The sequence below is a fragment of the Chelon labrosus genome (genome assembly GCF_963514085.1).
Source record: "Chelon labrosus genome assembly, chromosome: 23".
NCBI lineage: Eukaryota > Metazoa > Chordata > Actinopteri > Mugiliformes > Mugilidae > Chelon > Chelon labrosus.
In genome coordinates this window covers 12,410,320-12,434,539 of record NC_140356.1, presented here as the reverse complement: position 1 = coordinate 12,434,539, position 24,220 = coordinate 12,410,320, and the positions used below count along the sequence as shown (strand labels likewise).

General features: G+C 43.3%; 1 protein-coding gene across 1 annotated transcript in view; it reads right to left on the bottom strand.

Annotated features, from left to right (window-relative positions):
- cacna1c (calcium channel, voltage-dependent, L type, alpha 1C subunit) overlaps positions 1-24,220 on the bottom strand; it is a gene marked incomplete at both ends in the record, with an annotated part of 172,676 nt that overhangs the window by 130,060 nt on the left and 18,396 nt on the right. The gene's annotated exons all lie outside the window — the stretch shown is intronic.

Genomic DNA, 24,220 nt, shown 5'->3' with positions numbered 1-24,220 from the left:
CCACTGGGCCAACAGGACGCCCTGCTGCTGGACCAGATCCATAGCCAATAGATTTCCGTACTCCTAGAATGAGCTCAGTCTAGTTTATCTAGAGGTTACTCTCCCCATATCGTACAATCGGCTGCCTGAGGCTCTAGTTGTTCACATGACTGGGTTCAAGATGGTGTTTTCAGGCTGAAGCCTTAACCGTCTAAAGAGTTCATTCTTTCCTAATCATTGTCTTATTTTACATTTCTTCTAAAGACCCCTTTAATTGGACACACTTGATGGCTTGATGCTTGAGATACATGCCACACTGGCACTGCAATATTCTCAACTGCACGTACGATACATCTATAAAATACTTCAACATAACAGACTTTTCAACAATAAAAGAATGAAGCCCTGTTTTTATTTTTGCAAGGTCTCTATCGTACACCCACTACATTGCTGCTCTTGCACGTTAGACCCCTTAAACTCTCCTGTCTGTATGTTACTACCATATAAAACACAAGAAAAATAATTAAATTCTTACAAAATGTTATTGTTTTGATGCCTAAAATCTAAATTATTATTGCTGTGTTATTATACAATATGTCTAAAGGTTGTCATTTTCTGGAAAAGGATTTAAAAAATGCTGATGACTCATCCTGCACGGGTGGGCGAGTACGAAGTTCTCATCCAATTAAACCTATTCTTGATTTTCATGCCCCTCCCCCTTCATCTCTTTGTCACCAGCAGCCACTGGAACTGACCAATCAGAGCAGGCAGGGATTTTTGGAGGGCAATAAACAAATGACACTAATATTTCTGCATTATTAGGCTTGTTCACATTTAGCACCCAAACATTATTGAGGCCTACGAGTAGGTTTGTTTGGTTTTTAGTCACTTAGTTAAAATGACATTTGCACATCTTAAATAATGGGATCTGTCCAAAACTCCTTTGTCAAATTAGCATAGTGTACGGATTCACTCTCCAGTCAATGCCAGTCTGTGCCAAAGGACAGCAGTGTGATGCCAGTTTTTCCCAAATAAAAAGCTTGATGCAGATTTTTAGATACCCACTCAATCACTTTTAGGTGAGTGGCAGCTAAGTGGATAATGTAAATGACTAGTAGACACTAAAAAGACTCTTTTAGGCAGACGCCAATAAAAGCACACTGTATTTATAAAACTGATAAGGTGGTAAAAGTTACTTTCAACTCCTAAAAAGATGTAAAATGTCTTCTCTTGTTGCCACTTTCTCCCCAAAAGATTTGTTGATTGTTAACTGATCTTATGCACGCTTGGATTTGTGTTAAATTACAAGCATACAATCTATATTATTATTGCCAGTCATCAGTCAAATTGATAAAAAGTCACAATGTAGTGAAAGAAGTGCTGCTGTATTCAATATTAACTCCATTTCACCAGTGATCATTGTGTAATTCTACAAATCCTGAGAAAGTAGAGCAGATGCATGACAAATCTCATGTGAAATTCCTCGACAAAGATTAACAAAATGTTTGATTGACAAATACAAAGCGTTTAATAGGGTTTTTTTGTGTGCGTGTGCTTGTGTGTGTGTGCAGATTTATAGTTCTGAGGCTTAGTGGGCGCAGGGCTTATGGCTCAGCCCCTCCCTGCTCTTTATACCGGGAGTCTACGGGGACATGCGGGGCCTGGGCAGCAGAAGAAGAAATCAAACACCCCTTTGATGAGAGTTTGGCTGCAGAGTGAAAAAGGCACAGTGTGTGTGTGTATGAGTGTGTTTATGGATATAAATACATCAGAAAGCTGAGCACAAAGGGCACTTTCTGTGACAGAAAAAACATGCGTGCCACCCACATTTCTGCTCACACAAACCGGTGGAAGTGACACGACAAAATATATGACGATTAACGGGATTAGGAATGAGGAGCGGACGGGAGGAAAGAGAGGAGAGGAGGACATATGTTGAGTGGGTGGCCAAGCAGGGAAGGCAGGGAAGGGGGTACGACTGGCAAAAATCACACACATACGAGTCTCTCTGCCATCTGCAGAACTCACTACCTTGCCAGTTGTCCTATCCAACCAAAAATCTCTGTTTCTCTCTCGCTCTTTCTGTCTTTTTGTCTTTTTCCCTTTCCCATCCTGACCTCTAAACTGCTTCTTGTCTCTTCTGCAAGAATATACCAGAAAAGCAATTGTGTTCCTGTGTGTGTCGATACTGTACGTACAAGACAATCCATCTGTGTTTGCATTCATGCATGAGCGTGTGTGTGTCTGTGTGTGTGTGTGTGTGCGTCTCCTTAGTGCGCAGGGACCTCTCACGGCTACCATGAGCTAATGAGCTCCATTTAAATCCAGCCCCTCTGATCCTTCCTCTCGCCCAGTTTCTCTGCCCCAGGGGCCGTTCCCCGCTCTGGCCTGGAAACTGCGGCGCGGCAGCGGCCATTTTGGCTCATTAGGAACAAGCTGCAGAACCAACACGCATGTCTCACTGAATCAGTATCAGACTAATGGATGACTGGTGTACTGGTGTGTGTATGAATGTGTGTTTGCGTATGTGTTCAAGCGTAGGACTAAATATTTGTGTGTATCGTGTGTGTGTGTGTGTCTGAGGATTCAGGATTCTGTGTGTATTCGTGTGTGCTCGTGTGTATGTGCGCGTCCGTGAGGCATCACTAGCTTATGGATGAGTCATCCTCAAGTGCTCCAGTAGCATCATCTTTCTTTCATCGTACTTCCAGCTTTCCGTTTTTCACCCTCCCTCTCTCTCTCTCTCTCTCTGCCTGCATTTTTTTTCTTTTTCGTGTCACACTCTGTCTTCATTTTTAACACATTTACAGCAGTAAAACCAAACTGGCTCCTCCCACCGTGTAATCAAAGTGTTTGGGTGAGATTGTGTGCGTGCTGGTGTCTGTTAGTCACATTCTTCGTGATAGTAACTTTGCTTTTAGCACACATTTCTAAAAACCACACAAACACACACATGCTTAGAAAGACATAGGATGCACGAGACACAGTTTGGGAAATGGGAGAATTATAGTTGACAATTAAGACATATCTCATATCTGTATGGCAAATGCTGCCTTCAAATGAATGGACCTGGTTTGTGGTTTTAACGAGTTTGTAACTGTAAATGTTTGGACAGGTCAGAGTTCACAAGATGCAACGATACACCTTTGAATTTTTCTACATCGTGTTACCCGGTCGTTAGCTTGCCAAACTGTTCAGGCTCATTTAAGGTAAGGGACGAGCCATTTATACTTGTGCACCACCCAATCGCTAGTCAGCGCTGTGTCTTTTTTTGCCAGTCGGCTTGATTTTTGTTTCTACTTCCTGCTTCACTTCCAACAATGGCCAAATTTCACCAAAGACGAGTCAATCAAATGTTTTTATCTCCGAACCTCCTCAGTTAACCTTTCCTCAATGTGTTCCATCTTTATTGACAATCAATTCGAAAATTGTGGAGATGGAGAAGCAGCCGGAAATACTAAAGCGGAAACACACTACTACCAAGCGGACCAATCACAGCTCTTGCAGTCTACATTGCGTGGCGCTGGGTAGTTGGACATCAGGCTATGGTATTAGGATCTGTGTAGGGTCTGGGCTGTTGCCATAGCTACAGGGGCCTAAACCGCCTATTAGCCTGAGAAGAATATGACAGCCAGTATGATTAAGAACACTCTCAGTCATCTAAGTCATGGTATAGCCAAAAAAACAAAGCTGAAACAATGGCATATTGACTTGTTGAGTTTCCTTGAACATATTTCACCTCTCATCCAAGTAGCTTCTTGAGTTCTGAATGACCTTAAAGCCATTTATGTACGATTGGAAAACTTTGCTCACACTTTGAGTATGGAGTCTCTGGCAATGAATTAATTATTAGGGTACAAGTAAACAGGGTCAAAACTAATTCCTTCAATTATACATGTCTGTATCAGGACGCTAACAAACTCTAGTCATCTGGGTTTCAGGTTGGACCACACACAGATGTTCCTAATAACTCTCCCAACAGTCTTTTAGAAACCCAAAAGAACCTGTTGCTTTTCCATCAGCTTTGTTTTTTTATTTTTTTGTACATTATATGACAGCCAGTAGTAGATTAGCGTAGCACAATGTGAAACAGATAGCGTTATGTAGCTTTGTCCGAAGTTAAAGTACTTATCTGTCTGTTAGCTTACTTGTTTACACACTACATATTGATTGGTGCTTCCATACAAAGAGTTTAAACTTGATAAGTGGTGGTTTTATCTTTGGTTATTCGTGAGGTTGCTCGTCCTAGTGTGAAGACACCTAGCTCGATATATCTGTGCCTTTAGGCTAAGCTAACTGCCTCCTAGCTGAACTGTTAAATATTTATTGAAAAGATATACAACTGGCAGCAGCCTAGATCTTACAGTGCAGAAATTAGTGTGTGTTTTTCGTTTTAAGAACATGGTTAGAAGATTTATTCTTCATTCAAATCATTTTATAGAGCCTAAATACTGTTTATTGCACATGACAATATATTGATTGACATTATGGGGGGCTTTTTTTGTCCCCAAAAGTAGGGCAGCCCCCCAGAAGGAGAATATGTAAGCAAGGACACGCTGTTTCATACATACACCCAGAGTTCAGAGGGTTTCTGCCTGTTTAAATATCGGGTATGTGCGGCCTTGTGCAATCACATAGCACAGCTCAGGGTGAGCAGATCATCTTGGTATGAAAGGAGACTCTTTCAACACACACGGAGTCATGGGCCGAAGCAAAATACCCCCCGCCTGAAGATGTGTGTGTGTGTGTGTGTTCGGATTTTTACGGTATTCCGAGACACGAAAATAAAACCACAGTGTGTCAGTATGAGTTGTGTGTGTGTATGTGGTTAAGTGGTTGGAAGGTTTGATGTTTCAATAAACAACAAGTGACTTCTCATTTACCGCTCATGTGCACGGCTTGACTGGACACACAGAAACACACACGCATACAGAACAATTGTACTTCATGGCTGCCAGTACTTCTGAGTCATAAAGCTGTTAGATAGCTGGCCACAGACTGACTTCTTTCTCTCCTACATTCCTCCTTTCATAACCAATGAGATCCATTGTAAACATTTACACTGAAGTACCATCAGCTCCGCCATCTCACACATGCATTCTTCACTTTGTATGGAGATCCATGCGTGTGTCTTGAGTTTAGACTACTCTCTGCTTTCACTTCAGTCTTTCTTCCCTTCTTCTTGACATGAGTTTGTCCGGTTTAAGAAACTGGATAACAGATAAGACACACACACACACATACACACACACATGCTGAAGCGTTTCCCAGAGGCATTCCTCGACCAAAACTGCGTTTGCACTAGACTTCCAGGCGAAATAATCTGGAATACCGGGAAACCATGTGGCATTTTGAACTGGAAATTTTCCCAGACTGAGAGGAAGGGAGTGGGGAAAGTAAGGGAAATGAAATCAGGGGAAACCACAGACTGCTGTGGATACTAAAGAAGAGAAGAGTAGAGAAGAGAAGAAGTTAAATAACAAGAAGATAAAATCTGCTCAGTAGGACTGAATAAAACAAAATTGGGAGCAATGATTTACTGGAACATAAACGCTGTAAAGGGGGAAAGTATAAACCTTTTTTCTTGCCCAGACTGAAACTGAAATAAAACTGAAGAAGGCTTTTTTTTTTTTATGGCATAAAGGCCCTTTATTCCAGGGTCCATTTTTTCCTCCGTTCAAGGAATACACAAAGACATAGACATAGAGGTTTGACCTCTGTGCGTGTGCAACATTTATCCGCCCTGTGTTGTGTTGTGTTGTGTTGTCTTGTCTTGCGCAAAGGCTTTAGTACGCTGAGTCTTTTTCAGGGGGAAGACACGAGCTTGCTCAGCATCATCTTGACAGCATTGTAAAGGAGGGGATGCAGGACAGACAGAGGTCAGCCTTCAGCCGGTCTTATCGCCGCACAATAGTGAGCTCGCCGTGGAGAAAACTTTGGGAATTACTCAGAGGCTTTTAAGGCTTCTGAAAAGCTCCTCTCATCCATCATCCTCATAACAGCATGTGTGTGTGTGTGTGTGGTCAGCATAATTATGTAACAACATACAACGCTAAGCCACAACACCCACCGTAGCCTCTGACCTCTAAACCTCAGCCTCCTCTCCTCTGATCAATAATGATGTATTGACTGTGACCCTGGGAGCTGTAGGACACATGTGCCATATTTTATTAGGTTTAATTTAGCTGTCAGCTTTAGATTAACTGTTTTTTAATCTAAATTGATTCAGATATCATATGGAATCACCCAGAAGTCATGAGCAGATGTGTTTTGGAGCTCCCAAGATTGCACCTTTTGTACTACACTCTTTAACTTGTCTGCAAATACGCAAGGCAAGGCGTTTGCAGCTATAAAAAGATACGGACTAAATCACCAATATACATTTTAAGTATGGGAAAAAAAATGCATAATTTCACATACACAGACAATCAATCGTTTCTTGGGCCTTTAGATGTGGCTCACCAAATAATGTTAAATAGATAAAGCTGGGCAAAAAGTGGATGACAGACAGGTGGAGAAAGAGACAAACAGACGGACTGGATGGAGAACAAGCGGAAGAAAGACAGAAAGACTAAAAAGAGAGACTAAGTTTAGCTCTCCCCTGAGGACTCCTCTCGGGTTCCTCTGCTCTTTTCGTCGTCCTCCTCTCCTCTCCTTTCCTCTCCCCTCCTCTCCTCTCTTTCTTCCTCACCTCCCTCCCTCCCGCTCGCGATCCATCACAAAATAATTAACTTGCTATAAGTGAAATTAATTCCACTAATTAGTTTTAAAGGTATTTTTGGAAAGGAAAAAGGGCGAGGAGCGCGAGAAAGAGGTTCATCCAATCATGTCATAGCGGGGAGGATGTGACCTCGACAGGCAGGAAGTGAATTGATTCAGTCTTTGACAGAATAAGGAGATATAGAGAAGTCGTATGGAAGGAACACTATTCAAGTAAAAATTTGTCTTTCCTCTACATGTTTTTTATTTTGAGTTGTTTTTCAGTCCTTTGACTTCTCAGAGATTTCACTTCATACTACAGTGAATTGTGCTGCTGTGGATTTGCAATGAGGTGCATATCTTCGAGCATGCGAGGCCTGATAGAGAGAATGAAAAAGGCTACGAGTATGATCCTTGAGTGAACAAGGGAGACAGAATGACAGAGCAGGCTTTTCAAGTTGGCTTCAAAGCTAAGGTGAGATGACTGAAATAGCATCTTAAGTTGTCCAAACTGATATTTTTATCTCCCTTTGCCTTTCATGTTTGACATTTTATTGATGCATTAAGGATGCGAAAATGGGAACAGATCATCCAGACTACACAAGCGGACCAATAATAAAAAAAAAAAAAGTAGGAAAATGATTCTTGTGATATGTGAAGTTATAAAACTCTGGTATGAAAATGGAGTAAAAGATGAGATCACTGTTAAGTAGCAATCTTTCCTCTGGAGTATTTAGCTGGTGCCCACATCCACTTGCCCGCAGCGTGTGAGGAGGGTAGCTAAAAGACTTTCCAGTGCAGATGACTTGCCAGTACCAGATATGCATATTGACTCTGCAAATCACACCACAAAACAAGAACAACAGACGCTCCCAGGTGTAGCTGTGTGAATGTGAGGCAGGAAAATAGGCCGGTGTGCTCAGCAAACCTATTTTTGGGTGAATAAAAGTAAATAACAGCGCTAAAATTAGCCTAGCAAATAAGTTACCAACCTAGCTTTAAGAGGCACGCACACGGGTGGCGACAAGCAGGGACGTGGTGACTAGATACCATGTAATGTTGATGAAAATCAGATTGTAGCACCAACAAAAGTGAATTAATCTCAACTTTGAGGTTGCACAGTGGAACGTCCACTAGTGACCAACTGTCAGCTACAAAACAGAACAAAGAACCTGCCTCACTACAATTCAACTTCCTGTGTCATCCTCTATAAACTGTCCTCTAAAGCTGTCCAGAAACCAGTATTTCAGCAACAGATGCACAACTTTCAAGGTGTATCAGACACCGTACCACCGTGTTTGTAACTCCATTGCGATGACTGTGTGGTCAAAAGTAGAAGACTTCCAGTGCTATGCTGTTAAATATTGTGGAAATAGAGCTAAAAACTTACATGGGAGACAGGAAAGTTTCCTCTGACAAGCACAAAGTATGACTTAAGAATTCCAAGGGCATCCAGCTGCTCCGCTGCCCAGGTATGACTGTAAATGTGTTCTTTGACAACCATCCAAACACAACTTACGGCCTCTCCTGTTAAAAATTCTGCACTCTTGCCCTTCCTGTGTCTTGACACGGAGGAAACGGGGAGATTGAAATGTTTGGACAGTTTTTTTTTTTTGCGTTTCTCTTGGTGACCAGAAAACTCTCTGTGCATTCTTTCAGCTGTTTGGCTAACACGACAGGGTCACTCTGAATTCTCGTCACTAACTTTGGCTCTTTTGTTTTTTTGTTGTTTTTTGTTCTGTGATGCCGCTAAAATGCTAGAATCACTGCAACACAGGAAAAAGAAAACACACCAGAGTTAATGGTGTAAGCTCCATGCATGGAGGAATTCCTTTTGGACCAATTACAGCTGTTGATATCAGCGTCATTGCAACGTACAGATGCATTTTGAGGGAGGGCGTAGGCTACAGTGCAGACTACAGAGCTACGGTGTACCCTAGCATAGATCTAGCTTAAGGAGGCAATGTTGGGAAAAACATATTTGGATTTGGGATTATCGTCGGAGGGAGCCATGGGTAAGGAGTATAGCTACACAATGTACGTAGGCCCACCTTTAATGATTTCACTTTCTAAAAGTCTCCATTCTAGACTAGATTATAACCGCAGAGTGAAAAGGGGGCATCATTTATGCATTGTAAACCAGATATGTATTAGCGTCGATGCAGCCCGAAGCTCGCTCTGTTCTGTCTGCTTCTCTGTGTCTGATTCACTGCAACATATGCAGCCACTTCCCTCACACACAGAGACTAATTACGGGAGGAGGAGGAGAACGGAGGACGAAAAATAAGAGAGTGCCAGTCTGGGCGAGAGAGAGGGGAGGTGAGAGAAAGGGCAAGAGGAAAGAGACTGAAAGAGAAAAGAGAGAGAGAGAAGGAGAGTGGGGAAAGGGGTCCTCGGGGTGAATTATTCATCTTACACCATGACACCTGAGGGCAATCTGCCTCTCTGTGAGTCACCAAGTTAAAGAGAGAGAGAGAGTAGACCGTGTGAGTCAGACCTGCCCAAGAGGATATTAACACCTGTGTGTGTGTGTGTGTCTTTGTGTCTGTGTGTGTGTGTGTGTGTCCTGCAGCGTATTGTCCCCTAAGCCGATCATGCGCCGCCTACATATGGAGACCATCTAAAGTGTAACCTGTGGCTGTCACTCACACACACATGCACAGAGTCGGTAATAAGCTGGGTCAGCGCGGCACGCAGCGTAAATCTTACTCACACTGAGCCGCAGCCTTAAGCAGAGCTCGCATTAACCAGCGGGGGAAATGAACGCGCAAACATACTGACATGATCTTGTATTTTTGGTCCTTCTGTTGTAATCCTGCTTTTCTCCTGGTTTTCTTTGTGTTTCCTGTTTTTATTTGGTAGGATTCTTCTTGTACCTGACTTACTTCCTGTGTTTTCCCCTCTCTTGATTGCTTGATTGATTTCTCCTTGCGTGCTCCACCCTCATTAGATTCACCTCTGTCTCATCAACATGAATGTCATTTCTAAAAGTTTCCCAGAAGAACATTGTATTGTCACAAGATGATCAATGTTATTCACTTCTCCTGTCAGTGGTTTTATTGTTGTGGCTGATCTGTGTACATAGTCTTGCCTTTCCCTTTGCTCTTGGTCAAGTCTTCTGTTCTGTTACTCCTGTCAAAACCACTGTGAAGTTACCCTGCCTTCCCTGCAGCGCCTCTTTGTTCCTCCCTCCCTCGCTACATAACGTGGCGCATGCAAAGGACGCATGTACACATGATAAACACACACGCACACACATACACTCAACAAATTGCGCTCATGTCCTCCGACGCCGTCTTTCCATTAGCTGTTATTAAATTAATAACTGTCATCATCCTCTTTGCCCGTAATACGCTATAATCTGCAGTCTCCACTCTCAGACCTCTCCAACTGTTGACTGGATCACCGACATTCATCAGCATCAGGCTGGCTGAATTATTAAACACACATTTCTTACGTCCCAAAGCTTGGGAAGCAAATGGGCCAAAAAAAAATAAAAGAAGTCTGGAGAAGCTATAAAGACTGCTGGAGTTCATTTGAAGCCTTTGCTCGGGGGCACTTTAGCATGTCACACAGCAGTTGGTGAACATATTAGGCGATTCTGGCGTTGAAGCTCTCACTTAGTAGAATATAAACACGCCACGCAGCGTTATTATGGCTGAGACGCTTGATACAGGCTTTTATTTTGACGGGGCTTCAGAAGACAGGCTCAGAGAGTTATTGAAATCCTGATGTTGTCGTGATTATGCTAGAGTCCGTTTTTTAAGGTGTGCAAAAAGGTAGGAGAGGGAATTTAATTGCAATATTTAACAACAAACAGAAAACTTCCATACTGACGCTGGAGAAAAAAGCTTTGGAAAATATATATATATATATATATATATATATATATATATATATATATATATATGACGAGAAGCTTTTTGATGTCTCTGTTTGTCTTTTGGCTTCTTTATGTGCGTTCCACTTTCCCTGGCACCGAGTTTGACTTCCTGCTGAAATTAACCAGGCAGCCCAAAAATAATCCACCGCTTGAGAGAGAAACAGAGACAGAGAGAGAGAGAAAATGATGGTTGAGAGCAGAGAGGGAGAGGTGAGAGAAAACAGGGTGGTGAAAAAGAAAGATGGATAGTTGGAAAGAGTAAGAGTAGAGATAGATTGATAGGAAGGAGTAGAGGATGTGCGGCAGTGACAGACTGTCTGTCCAACGTGTGAATTTATTCCTGTTTCCAGTTGCTTCACATTTTATTATAATCTGTTGGCTGGTTCTTCTGTGCTCGTGCAGACAAGACACAGTCAAATATTTATTCCAAATTAGGCGTTCCTGCTTTTAGAGATACTCTTTAGCCTGAGACCCTAGTACAGTCTTTTACTTGCTGCTGCTGCTACAAGCGGTGGTGGTCGAGCATCTTGATCTCGAGGCTGCAGAGAAGAGGAAGCGCTCATGTTTGGTCATGAGCTTTGGGTTGCGTACACAAGCAGCTGAAACTGCTTTCCGTCACACGGCTCACCCTTGGGACATGGCAGGGACCTCTGACATTTAAGTATTTTGGAGATAGATATCTGCTCCTCAGTGTTTGCTAAAAGCCAGCTGATGCGGTTTGGATATTTGATGCCTTCTGGATGCCGCTGCGCTCTATGGCAGTGCCTGGGGATTAACGTGACGCCATGATTTGAAGCTGCAATGTTTGGAAGCTTGAAATCTAATTAAAACCAAATTGAAATTTCGAAGGCTTGCAAAAAGTAATTCAAATCCTCTCAAATATTTTGTATTCGACTTTTAATCCTTCAGTTTCAGCAATCTTTTTACAGCGTATCTCCAATACATTTTCAAAGTTTAAAGTTTGCCACCATACTCCCATGCTTTCCAGGTTTGAAACCTTGTAAATAGTAATGTTTTTCAAAAAGGCAGAACTTTATTTGACAGATTTATGTTGCAAGACCAGAACAAACGGTAGGCATTGCATATCTTTACAGTATGTTGCCAGGGAAGGCCTCGGGACCTCCACCCGACATAGCTGCCTGTGAAGAAGGATGTAAGGACTTTGCTGCTGCTGTTGCTGCTGCTGCTGCTACCACCCAGACTCAGATAAGCAGCAGAAAATGTGAACACTGATTATTTTTTCTGGTTCAATTATCGCACAAAGAACGAATGTGGGGCCTGAACGGTGAGTCAAAAGGCTGAATGCGGAGCCCTGAAAATTCACAGCGAGGCGTGGACATTTACTCAACAAATATCACATTAAAAAAAAAAAAAATGGGACCACATATCCAAAAGAGGCTTTGTAATTGTGTCCTCTTCTAAATAAAGCTTTTAACCTGCTGTTTCCAGCAGTTCCTTCCAGGTCATTTTCTGCAACAAACCAACATCACGATTCAAGGCCCTGCTGGTTTCCTCATTTGTAAGGAGAATACGAAGCGAAAGCGGAAAGGGCAGCAACATCGCACGCACCTTTTTCAGGTGAACTACGCGGGGCTGAATGTCACCTTGAGGAACGCATGCGTGGGCCGGCTGTAGAGATCTGTAATGCACGGCTAAGCCTGCCCGCATTACCACTTTCTATTAGCCCACCGCAAATGACATCCATATTCTCTTAATAATGAATTCTGTGCGCCTTTATGTACGGGAACACGGCCACATATATGTGAAAAAGCCAATGTTCGTCCAAACACACGTACACACACATTCATGCAGTGACAATCGAACTGAGTTTTCTTGTAATTAATGGATTAATCAAGGAGTAATGAATGTGGAGTGGCTCCACACGGTGCTGATTAACACAGATGATGGAGGGGCATGGGGAAAACTCTGCATCTATGCTTCGTTAGTACTACGCTGGACGCCATGGGAGAAGCCTCCATGTTTGGTTCCTACGGCGCAGGTGATTGACAGCGTGATGGAGTAGATGCGCGTCTGCGTGTGGGGCAACATAAATGGCAGCGCCGCTGCACAGAACGAGAAGTTCTGGCTTTCTTTTAATCAAGTGATACCGTGCATGTGTATGTGTGCGTGTAATCACAGTGACTTTCTCTTCCCAATTACAGCTTTAATCCATCAGCTGGCTGTTGCTATGGTGTTTCTCCCTCCACCCAACCAAAGCCACGCGAGCAAGCGAGCAAGCGACCGCGTTCAGAGAGGACAGTCGCAACTGCGACAATAGTCTTTGATACGACGCACAAAAGGATGACTGAAGCGGCGATTAAAAATAACTGACGGCTAATCAGAAGTAAGAATGCAAAGAGTAAATACAAACAGAGGAGGAAACCAAGAACATGCGCTCAGTTTGTACAACACAGGCCTCCAAATGCAACTACGCTCCACATACAGAACATTTTCAAACATGTAAATGTGTGTATTATCATGATTGAGTACTTTACCCAGAATATGAACTGAAAATTAATCAAATTAACTCCACTTAGCAGAATTGAAATACTACATATTAATCATCCTGATATTTCATTTAAAACAACATTTACTAATTGCACAAAACGCTTTGCTGCAGTTGTTTGTGCTTCTTTGACTCAAATAAACACTCTTCCGTCTCTGAGGCTGCTTTTCCTTCACATTCATCCAAGCAGGCCAGGAGAAAATTCTGATTTACTACCACTGCACTGCTAGCACAGCTGCTCGAACCGATCCCACGAGGGCTGGGGGAAGCTGCATATATATATATATATACATGTGTGTGTGTGTATATGTTAGCGTATGTGCACAGGGATGGGAACGCAGTGGACAGTAAGCGCGGGAGTGGGATGAGCGTTTCTTCCGTATTGCGTCCCTCTGTCGATCTCAGCGTGTCCCACTGTGTCTTTTTGTCTGTTTATGTCTGAAACAGCAGAAGCTTTTAAAACCAAATCCAAGTTCAACAGTCAAACTTTCTCCCATGTTTCAGTGGGAAAGTGATGACAGCCACAACATTAAAACCACTGAGGAGAAGTGATTAACATTGACCATCTTGTGACATTACAGTGTTCTGCTGGGAAACTTGTGGACCTGGCATTCATGTAGATGTAGATGTAGATGTAGATTTTAGGAACAAAAGCACAAGGTGGCCTCCAGATTACCTAGATCCCAAACTGATCAAGTGTCTTTGGGATGATCCACAGAGGACGCTCCCCTCAACCCATAGGACCCAAAATCCCCCACGAACAACATTCAGTTGCCAGACACCACAGGACACCCTCAGAAGACCCATGTCTTCTCTGATGAGTCACAACTTTGAGGCTGATAACTCCTCCAGTGCACAAATACGCCTGAATGCACTCACATTGTGGACAAAGTTAAGAGTTTTGCTAATCGATATTGGACAAATTCCCTACAAGCCAATTTATAAATCCAATTATAAAAGGAAAATTAGTACTTTAATGCACCCTATTCAACATGGTGGGTGTCTGGTACTGTGTTGGTGTCTACATGGAGTAAAAAGGTTTTGGGAATAATTGAAATTCAACCGCTAAACGCTATTGAAACGCTTGCGTGCAGCCCTTCAACGAAGCAACAGCATGTCGCCCCTGGGTGAGATACTATGTATTGTGTATTTAACATGCCGATTGGTTGAAAGTTTGCTTATTCACCACACAGAGGCACAACTTAGTCCACTCTTTGCTGCAGCATTGCATAAGGCAGAAGGGCCAACAGCAGCACAAGCACGGACAAGGGTAGCCTAAGTTTCCAGTTGTTCCAGATATTTTTTGACACTGCGAACAAGTGACCACAAGCAGACATGCTTGGCACCATCAGTTCGGCCTTACACTGCACCACTGATAAAGACAGTCATGGTATAGCTGGATTCAGAAGCTACAAAAGGCGGCAGTGTCAGTGGAAAGGAACAGAGAAGAATGGCCTGTCTAGCTCTCCCTGTCTTCCACTCATAAGTGGATTTATCGTCTCCAGGCCCTGACCTGTCCTCCCCGACAGGACGGCACTGCCATGACTCAGCCCTGCAAATTACTGCTAACCCTGGCCGTGAAAAGTCTTCATCCAATTTACAGAGCCTGTGATATTACAGTATAGCTGAACTTGACTTTGACTCTGACCTCGGTTTATAGATATATTCATCCCTGGTTTTGAAACCACACAACGTTTGGGATTGTCTGGATTATTTCTGGCCTCTTAATCTGGCGCCCATTGATCAGAAGGAGAACACTGACTCCGACCGACTGTCGTGGGCAGCCTGGCGTGTTTGTTTGTGTGTGACTCACTCACCTGCCTCCAGCACGCTAAACGAACACTGTGTTTGCTGTCAGGGCGTTTCACACCTCTCTTTCACATCTATTTGAGCAGTATGGCTGTCTTGTTATCAAGTCCTTCTATTTTTTGAATGCCCAAATGTGTGAAAGCCCGTTTCACACGCCCTGCCACCTTTTCTACCGGCGTCGCCACCTTCATTATCTCCCTTTGTCCACCCTTCATCCTTCCCTTTCTTCTCCGGCCTCGCGCTGCCCTCCACGTCTCCATCTTGGCCACCGCTTCGCCGTCCGTGTTTCTTTCCAGCACCGCCGTCTAATGCGCTGTCATGTTCCAATAAGTGCGCGTTTGCGTGCGCTTGTGCGACGCGGGCACTCATAGGAAGCTTGGGCGATTAACTCTGATAGCCACCAGATGCCTGACTTCGAGGTAGAGTCACACACACACACATACACTCTGCGTGCACACAAAGTTTAAGACGGACAGAAACAGACAGCGGCGAATCACAAGGACTCTGTGAGTGACAGGGACCGAATGAAAGCAATAGAGACGAAGAAAAGGGAGTGACATGTAAGAGTGAGTGCAGAGAGAAAGGGGGGCGTCCGAGGAGACTTTGGAAATGCCTTTCCTCCTGAGCTTGGTATTTTGGAGAACAAACAACACATGAGTGAAGGCAGATGACTGTCACGTTAGTTCAGAGTGGCTGGGATGTGACCACAGATCAAAGCTTTGATTGGCCAGATGCCGCAGATGTTGTTTGCTCTCTGGTATTTGCGCCTGTATGAATGTGTGAGAGAGAAACACGGGGGTGGCGGTGGCAGCGGATCGTATTGCTGATTTTCCTGGACAGAGTGCCCCAATTATTTGACTGTGTTATATACAGTACTGTGTGTGTTTTCACTGGAAACTCACTCGCAGTCAAGCCTATCAGGCTGGGCAGCTGTGGCTCAGACTGTGGGACTGGCTGGTGTTGCCAGTCTGAACTGCCAAATACCAAAAGCCCTCCACTTGCTTATCTGCTAACTGCTGCAAAATCACAAAAAAAACAACAACAGCTGTATATTCAGGTTATATGTTCATATATCGGAAAAATGCAGATTATCTTTAAGTAATAGTGTTATAATCTCCAGTTTAAGGAGCAGATATGTGGAGAAATGGCTTGTAGTTACAGTATATCACTGGCTGAATGCTGGAATGCACATCCATCAGAATTAGCTAGCTATAATCTAAATCTGGATCCATTTAAATAATTTAAGGCAGTGTTTAAAACACGGGTGAAGGCATCCAAGTTTCCTCTCTTGCTCCTGGCAATTCATCCAAATATATACTGTATATATATTTATACAGCCCCACATGCTACTCCATCAACTGCTGCAAAAAAGTTTGCAACGCCGCCTAATTCTGGATTTCCCCTAAACACACAGCCTTTCAAACCGATTCAAACTGGTGCAGCCTACTTTTGGGAGATGTCATTGTAGGTGTCTCCTCGTCAAAGCTCCACACTTGTTTCAGGTGATCATCTCAGATTACGCGCTTGGTTTTAATGTCTCCTACACCGAGAGTCAGACACATTTAGGCAAACTCGATTTCTCATCCCACAGTGAGGACGCTCCAAAGACCATTAATCCTATGATATCTAATGATATCTAAAAACGTATAATTGATTCTTTTCCCCCTCTCTCTCTCATCCACGTTCAGGCCCACCTTACGAAGCGGTTTAGCAAACTCCCCAACATCTGTGCTCCAATCAGCCCCACTGTGCTGCGACATAACTTGGGGCATCATTAACACTCTGCAGCCTGCTGTCTCATCGAGCTGTTAGCACTGGCAATAATTAGCATTAGCATAAGTTAAATGTGGGGAAATTTGCATTTATTACACCACCGCTGCTACACTGGGCTTTTGTCAGCACAAGGAAAAAGTTGATTATGAGAAAATTCTATGAAAGCCGGGAAGACGCTGAGCTGAGTTGTACACAGACACCAGATGCTTGGGGGAACATTTATGAAAAGTACAGTTATTTAATCCTTGTGGTCTTAGGAAGTTTAAAATCAATTGCAAATGAAACAACAAAGCAAGGCCGTAGCCAGCTGCTCCAAATACCATTTACTTATTATCTTATTGACCAAAAAAGATATTTATACATATTAAAAATGTATGACTCCCGCAGGAGACATACCCAACATTTATACATTTTTAAACGCTCCTAGGTGACTAAAAAACAACAAATTCACAAACAAAAGAAAAGAAAATAGCCACATGAATCACTTCCATATGGAAGATACTTTGTATTTTAACCAATTTCAGACATGACTTCCAGCCCTTAAATCACCCTTTTCAGCTACCGCCCTGCGGCAAATGTTAGAGTCCCCTGCACAAAGAAAAACAACAATCCCTAGCTTCTGAAGTCAGTCTGTTTCTTGCAGTGTGTAATTCAGATGTGTGGATATCTGGTGCATGTTTTAACATAGCTGCTTTATGTTACTTTGCTTTAATGTACATGCATGTCAACACTTCACAACAACTTGTGTTTTATTCTGTTCCTTTTAAATTAGAGTTGTGCAATCACATAAAATAACAATCCAAATCCAAAAAACCCTAAAGACCCTAATGGTATTGTTGCTTTCATACCAGAATTGGACCACAATGATGCGTCTAAGCCACATCCAGTTCATGCTAAGTAGTGCTAATGCTACCTCTGCCCGGTCACATGACTGCCTGCTGCCTCCCGAGACCTCCCTAATGGAGGATATTAGGCACATTTTCACATATAAACTCCCAGATGCCTCGTCTAATCAAGGAGCTACAACTGAGCAGAAATTATGTGCATGGCCTTCGACATTACTCCTTCAAGACGCGGGAATGTCTGTCAACGTTGCTGTTGTTGTACACATTACCTTGTTATCGCACATGTGTGAGGGCTGAGAAGTGCGACATGGTTCCCCGTGTCAGTGCTAATAACCCAGCCCTGGTGAATGGCATAGAATATTGATAGAGAGGAAAATGGCCCCAAGCAGATCTCTGCTTCGTTAGGGAAGACAAGGGAGATGGAAACGGGAGAGCTGTAGGAGGAGATGTAAGGGTGAAAGGGGTATAAACGAAATGTGAAGAAATAAAAAGGAGCGGGAGAGGAGCGCTGCTAACCGAAGATGAGCGGTCAGAAGAGGAAAGGTGATCGGAAGGATGAGGGATTGATGTTGGAGGACTCTGTGGTTCATAACAGCTCTCAGAAACCAAAGATTATTGAATCACTCACGAATTAGTTCCAGTAACAAAGAGGTCTTTAAAAGGTTTTAGATGAACAAGCTATCGGGAGCGATCACAATGAACCACCTAGAAAAATACATCTCCCTATCCTCCTTTCTCATCTCATATCTCTCTCTCTTTCCCTCTCCCTCTCTCTATTTCTCTGTAACCCTGCTGGAACACAGTGTTTGTTTAAAGCAGCGTCGCCATGGTTACCCGTCTGCCACATTGAGGTAATGTCGTTAATCATCAACTTTATCACACCGCAACCTAGACACATGCACGCAGAGGACCAAATATGACATTTTACACCGTCCGCCGGCGAAAACGTTGAAGGGAGGCACATTTTAGGGACGTTCAAACCGCCTGAGACGTGGATTTGACATGATTCATACGCAAAGCAAGTACATCCAACGTCTTCTACGTGATCTCCCTAATCCTCCTTTTATCCGTCTACAGTATCTCTCTCTTCATGAGCTTGCCGATTCTCTTTTGGTTGACATGACAACAGACAGGCGATGTCGCGCCTCCTGTTCTGATGACATCACCACGGGCGCCGAGCCAATCTCCGTAAAAACCTCCTCATCATCTCCTCTCGCTCTCTCTTTCAGACATATTGATCCGGGGTACAAATCATGCAATGCAAAGAGGAGATAAATAGGTGGAGAGAGGTAGATGAAAGGGAAGAAGAAGAAGAAGAAGAGGAATGCAGCAGGGGAAGAGAGGAGGAGAAAGACAAATAGCCACAGTTACTTCTGAACTACCGCCACGCCCACCGTCCCCACTCACTTGGCCTGTGTGCGTTCACTCTCATTTCCATACTCGGTGACTTTGGTACAAACCACAGACACACACGTGTAGAATCAATTTTGTGCAAAGGGGAAAAGACTGACATTAAGATATTTCGCATTCTGGGTGCATGCGTGTGATTGAGGGACTCGAAATACATTAATAATAAATGCAACCTTGTACACAGAAAGAAAACTCAACATGAAAGGTATGTGCGTACACCGATCAGCAATCAGAGAATGGACATGGGCCTTCTGAGGGTGTCCTGTGGTGTCTGGCAACAGAATGTTGTTAGTGGGGGTCTTTGGTTCCTATGGGTTGAGGGGAGGGGTCAGACTTGTTCAGGCTTGTTTCAGTGCATCCCACAGATACTTGATCAGTTTGGGATCTAGAGAATTTGGAGGCCAGGTCAACACTGTGTGCTGTTTTTCATGTTTTTTTTAGTTGTTCCTAAACTGTGTGTGTGTCTGTGACAGGCTGGGGATGGCTGCTGCCACCAAGGAGTGTCATTGCTATGGGTGGTCTGGTCTAGGTGGGTGGTACATGTCTAAGTAACATCCACACGAATGCCAGGTCCACAAGTTCTCCTGTCAGTGGTTTTAATGTTGTGGCTGATCAGTGTACATGCACACACACACACACACAAACACACACACAAGGACAAGGATTTGTGGTGGCACGAAAGGATGAGTCAGAGGTTTTTTAGTTTTCATTTCGGATAAAAGTGGTATTCTCAAAAACAGACCACAAACAGTCATATAAAATCTTTCTCCACTATCTGGACCTGGTTATAGATGCAGCTCTGGAGATGGAGACACACACTTTGTGAGGACATAACGCATTCCCCAGCACCCAAACCTTGACCCCAACCATCTCAGCTAAGTGCTTAACCATAACCTTTACCTTAAAACCAAGCCTTAGCAAGTTTTAACCCTCAAAAAGTCAGGGTTCCCGGCTAAAAAAAGCCCCACAACGACAAAATGTCCTCACAGTGTTAGTCTCCAGTGACATATTTGGCTCCACAACTTAATGAAAACAAGACCACACACACTAGCAGGCACATACTGTAAAAGGAGTCCTGTAACAAGCCTGTTTTAGCCATTATAACTCTAGAGTGTGAAAGTGAGTCTGGTCTTTTGGGAAGTGGACTGCTCTATACAGACACAGACACACACTCCCTCACTCTCTCTCACACACACATATACGGTGTGATCTGTGGGGAAGTGGTCCGTGGAGCACACACATCTAGACTGTCCTAGATAGATGGGATATGGGGTGGCAGGGGACACACACACACACGCCATCTTCTTCCCTTTTCACACACATACGCAGTCAAGGACACTCTCATAGCCTATATAGTTGGGTCATTTCATACCAGAACACCAGTGGCACTTTTCAAGAAAGAGAGAGATGGAGGGATGAAACCGCAAGATAAAGAAGAGGTGCCATCAGAGCATGAAAGAAGGGAGAAGGAGAAAGCAGTGTAGCTCCAGTCCAACCTTGATCTATGGAAAATAGACTGATGAAAACCACAGAGACGCAGACATGCAGACATAAAGAACGGAACTGTGATCAGAAACACAGATGTAAAAATCCTGGATGGATCATGAAACCGCTGCCTTTGCTTTCAAAGCTATCAGTTTCGTGGCTGGTGCTTGTTGCCATGGATACTATTCATCACGGTTACCATCTTAATCAAGTTAATGACAGGTCACATCCATCTGGTCCATTTCTTTATGTTGTCTGCAGTCGGGAGCTATGAGCAACAGCGGCTTTAAAGGGGCACATGAAGATATATGACCCTATACATATCCTTGAAATAGTTTGCCAAACCCATAATCTTCCCTATCTTTTTCCATATTAGCAAGACCTTGAGACATACGTTTAATCCTGGATTTTACTGGCTTTTTGTCTGGAAATGGCGTTCTTCGAAACAAGATGGAATCTTTAAACCAGCTGCCCTTTGCTCTCTCTAATGCCGAAGTGTCACTTAACCTTTTCCAGTCTGCCTGCATAATAGGCAAAGTAACAGAAAGTGTCTTGCGCTCCCGGGCTTCACGACAGGCTTCTGAAACCCCTGATTCTTAGCTAGCAAGAAGTAATCTGACAGCTTTTCTGCCCAAGACACGCTCACAGAATAAAGTCCCTCCAAAGAAATGCACATCTACACACACCCGGAGGCAGAAAAAACACACACACAGACAAACAAACACAGAGAGTCGCATCACTCTACTCTCAGTTTAATCTATCTTGCCTGGGTGCTGTCACGCAGCAGGGTGACGCTCGCAGCAGTGTGTTTGTGTGTGCGTGGAGGCCTTTAGTGGCAGACCACCTTCTCCGTAGCGCAGCTATCCATCCATGACAAGCCCACCAGAGGACTGACTAACAAGACACATGGCTTTACATCCTGTGTGCTTTAAACCTCACTTCCTGAGAGACACATGTGCCTAAAAGGGTTGGTTAAAGCAAGAAAAAGGTTTGAATGTTACGTTCAATCAGTGGTAGCTTGTTGGGAATTAGAGATCTTACTCCATATTTGATAAAATGCCTTCGTTCTCTACTGGGGCACCCAGGCTAAAAATGTATTCACTTATGGTGGTATGTGGTTTCAATTAGAAAGAAAAAACACTTGGAGCGACAGCATTTCAACTCTAATCTTCCAATTTCAATTAGCTCCTCAACAGGTAATAGCCAGCTGTTGGTCTCTTAAAGAGACAGGTCGGTGTCGGATACAGAGGCATGCTCATACCGCCCATGTCGTGGAAATGTTCCCGCAGGGTGACTAACAATCACCCCACTCTTTTCTCTTTACTCCTCTGAATCAATTTCACTCTTCCCTCTGGTTCCTTTTCCTCTCTCTAATTCTTCACATTCTTAAATTAGCCTCATGAAAAATAAATTATGATGAGATGGTATGTCTCATCAAGTCGTGGTGAGTCGTGATCGTATGTCTGCAGCAGAAGATGTACAGTAGGCATTCGTTGCTGATGTAGTTAAAGTACTTGACGCTTAGTACTTATGTACTAAGCGTCTGGAATTAGAAAGACTAATGAGGACGGTGGTTTTATCATCCCTGCAGATCACACACTTCAGCCCCAAAAGCTTGAACAGTCACGCTAAAAACAAAAGAGTAAGGATAGATAAACTTAGGATATAAGACCCCCTTTCACTGACGTTTACATGCACAAGATTGTCAGGTTTTGCTCAAAAAAGACACAATCTCACACTTTCTTTCTTTCAAACATCCATTCATCTTTATCCGCTTATCTGAGGTCAGATCATAGTGGCAACAGGCTAAGCAAGGAATTCCAGATGTTCCTCTGCCTGGTAATGTATTCTAGTTCCTCTTAAGGTGTCCCAAGGCGTTCCCAGGCCAATCGAGATATATAATCCCTCCAGCAAATTCTGGGTCCACCCAGGGGTTTCCTTCCAGCTGGACGTACCCGGTAAACCTCGGATGGGAGGATTCCAGGAGGCATCCTCCACCAGATGCCTGAAACAACTCAGCTGGCCCCTTTCAATTGGAGTGAGCAACGGTTTCAGTCTGAGCCCCCTCCGTATGTCTGGGATCCTGAACCCATCTCTGAGGCATCGCAAACTGGTTGTAGGTCCTTAGACCACTTCACGGGAAAAGTCAACACAGCATTTGCACAAAACACAAAAACTTGTCTTGCAGACATAGCAGCTGTTGGCCAGATGGTTTGCGTACAACAAACAGAGGTGAGGTGTCACAAACTGCAGGAAAAACCCCAATTGAGATACACATTCTGTACTTAAATCTGACTAACATCATATCCCACATGTCTCAACCAGACAATGCTGAGGCTGAGTTAACAAAATCCAATGAATACAGTTTGAAGACTCATTTACAACGGTGTGAGTGTGTGCTTAAAAACTTATTTCCTCAATTATCTTCTGCATTGGGCTCAGCTGTACATGATTTCTGTACAGCTTTTCTCACAAATTCTAAGCAATTCTGCGTGTCTGATTCAGACTTTTGGACAGATTTGTTTTCAAATGAAAACTCTTCAAATGTTTAAAGTGGGCAAACTGTTGGGCAACAGTGATGTCATGTACTTTGACGCCCCAATCAAGATTTAGCAATATCTAAATTGAAGCCTAACGACAGTTGAGGGACTGTTTGCTTATTTTGGCCATCTGATAAAACCACACACACTGATGAAGCAGATTAGCTTGAGTGTTTAGTTCCATATTTAGTCATGAATATTTGATGTTATAGGCAATAGCTTGAAACCAATTTTTCCGGGGGCTTTTAGGATAACTGATTAGCGAACCATGCCGTTGTGTTTCAGATTGTAATATTGTATTCTTTTACTGCCATCATTTATTTTAGTGCGATCTGTAAAGTCTTGGAAGAGTTGTGTAATTGATCACAGTGAACATTATGAACGCCTGTTTGTGTCTAACTTATTACGAGGGGAATGCATTGCCAGCTACGTTGTTCAGAACTGTACATTATTGGCAGTGATGTAAAGTATCATGACTTCCAGTTACGATTCATTGGCTGGCAACGAAAAGATTACCCTTATTTTAAAGTGCTGGCATTTTTATGTGTCAAACATGCTACATAAAAGGGAAAACTGAAATTTCTGCATTTACATGACCACTAGTGTCATAATTGTGAGCTTAACTCATTGTTTTGTTACCACTGTTTTTCTATCCCTCCCAGAAACTGATGTGAAAGTGTCAAACTGTGTGAGCTTCATTGACATAATGCATTTCCTAGCCCCTTACCCTAACTCTAACCTTTACCCTAATCCTAACCATAACCTAATTGTAACCTTTACCCTAAAACTGAGTCTTAACCTTCAAACAGCCTTGTAAAGAAGTGAGGACTGGGCAAAATATTCTCACTTTGCACATGTCCTCACTTGACTGTGTAGAACTTCTGGTACTCAGAAAGATAGCTGTACAGGACCACACACACACACACACACACACACGTCTGTAAGGCTATCTTTGTGAGGACATTCATCGTCGTAATGTATTCCCTAGCTGCTTACCCTAATTCTAACCATCTCAACTAAGTGCCTAACCGTAACCCATACCCTAATCCTAACCATAACCTAATTGTAACCTTTACCCTAAAAGTCTTAACCTTCAAACAGCCTTGTAAAGAAGTGAGGACTGGCCAAAATGTCCTCGCTTTGCACAAATGTCCTCACTCCGATGGTGTATAACTTAAACTGATCCTCACAAAGATAGCTGTACAACAGAACACACACTCACGCACACATATACACAACAGCTGGGTAATGTACTGTACTGGACAAGCTGGGATACAATCTGAGACAAGCC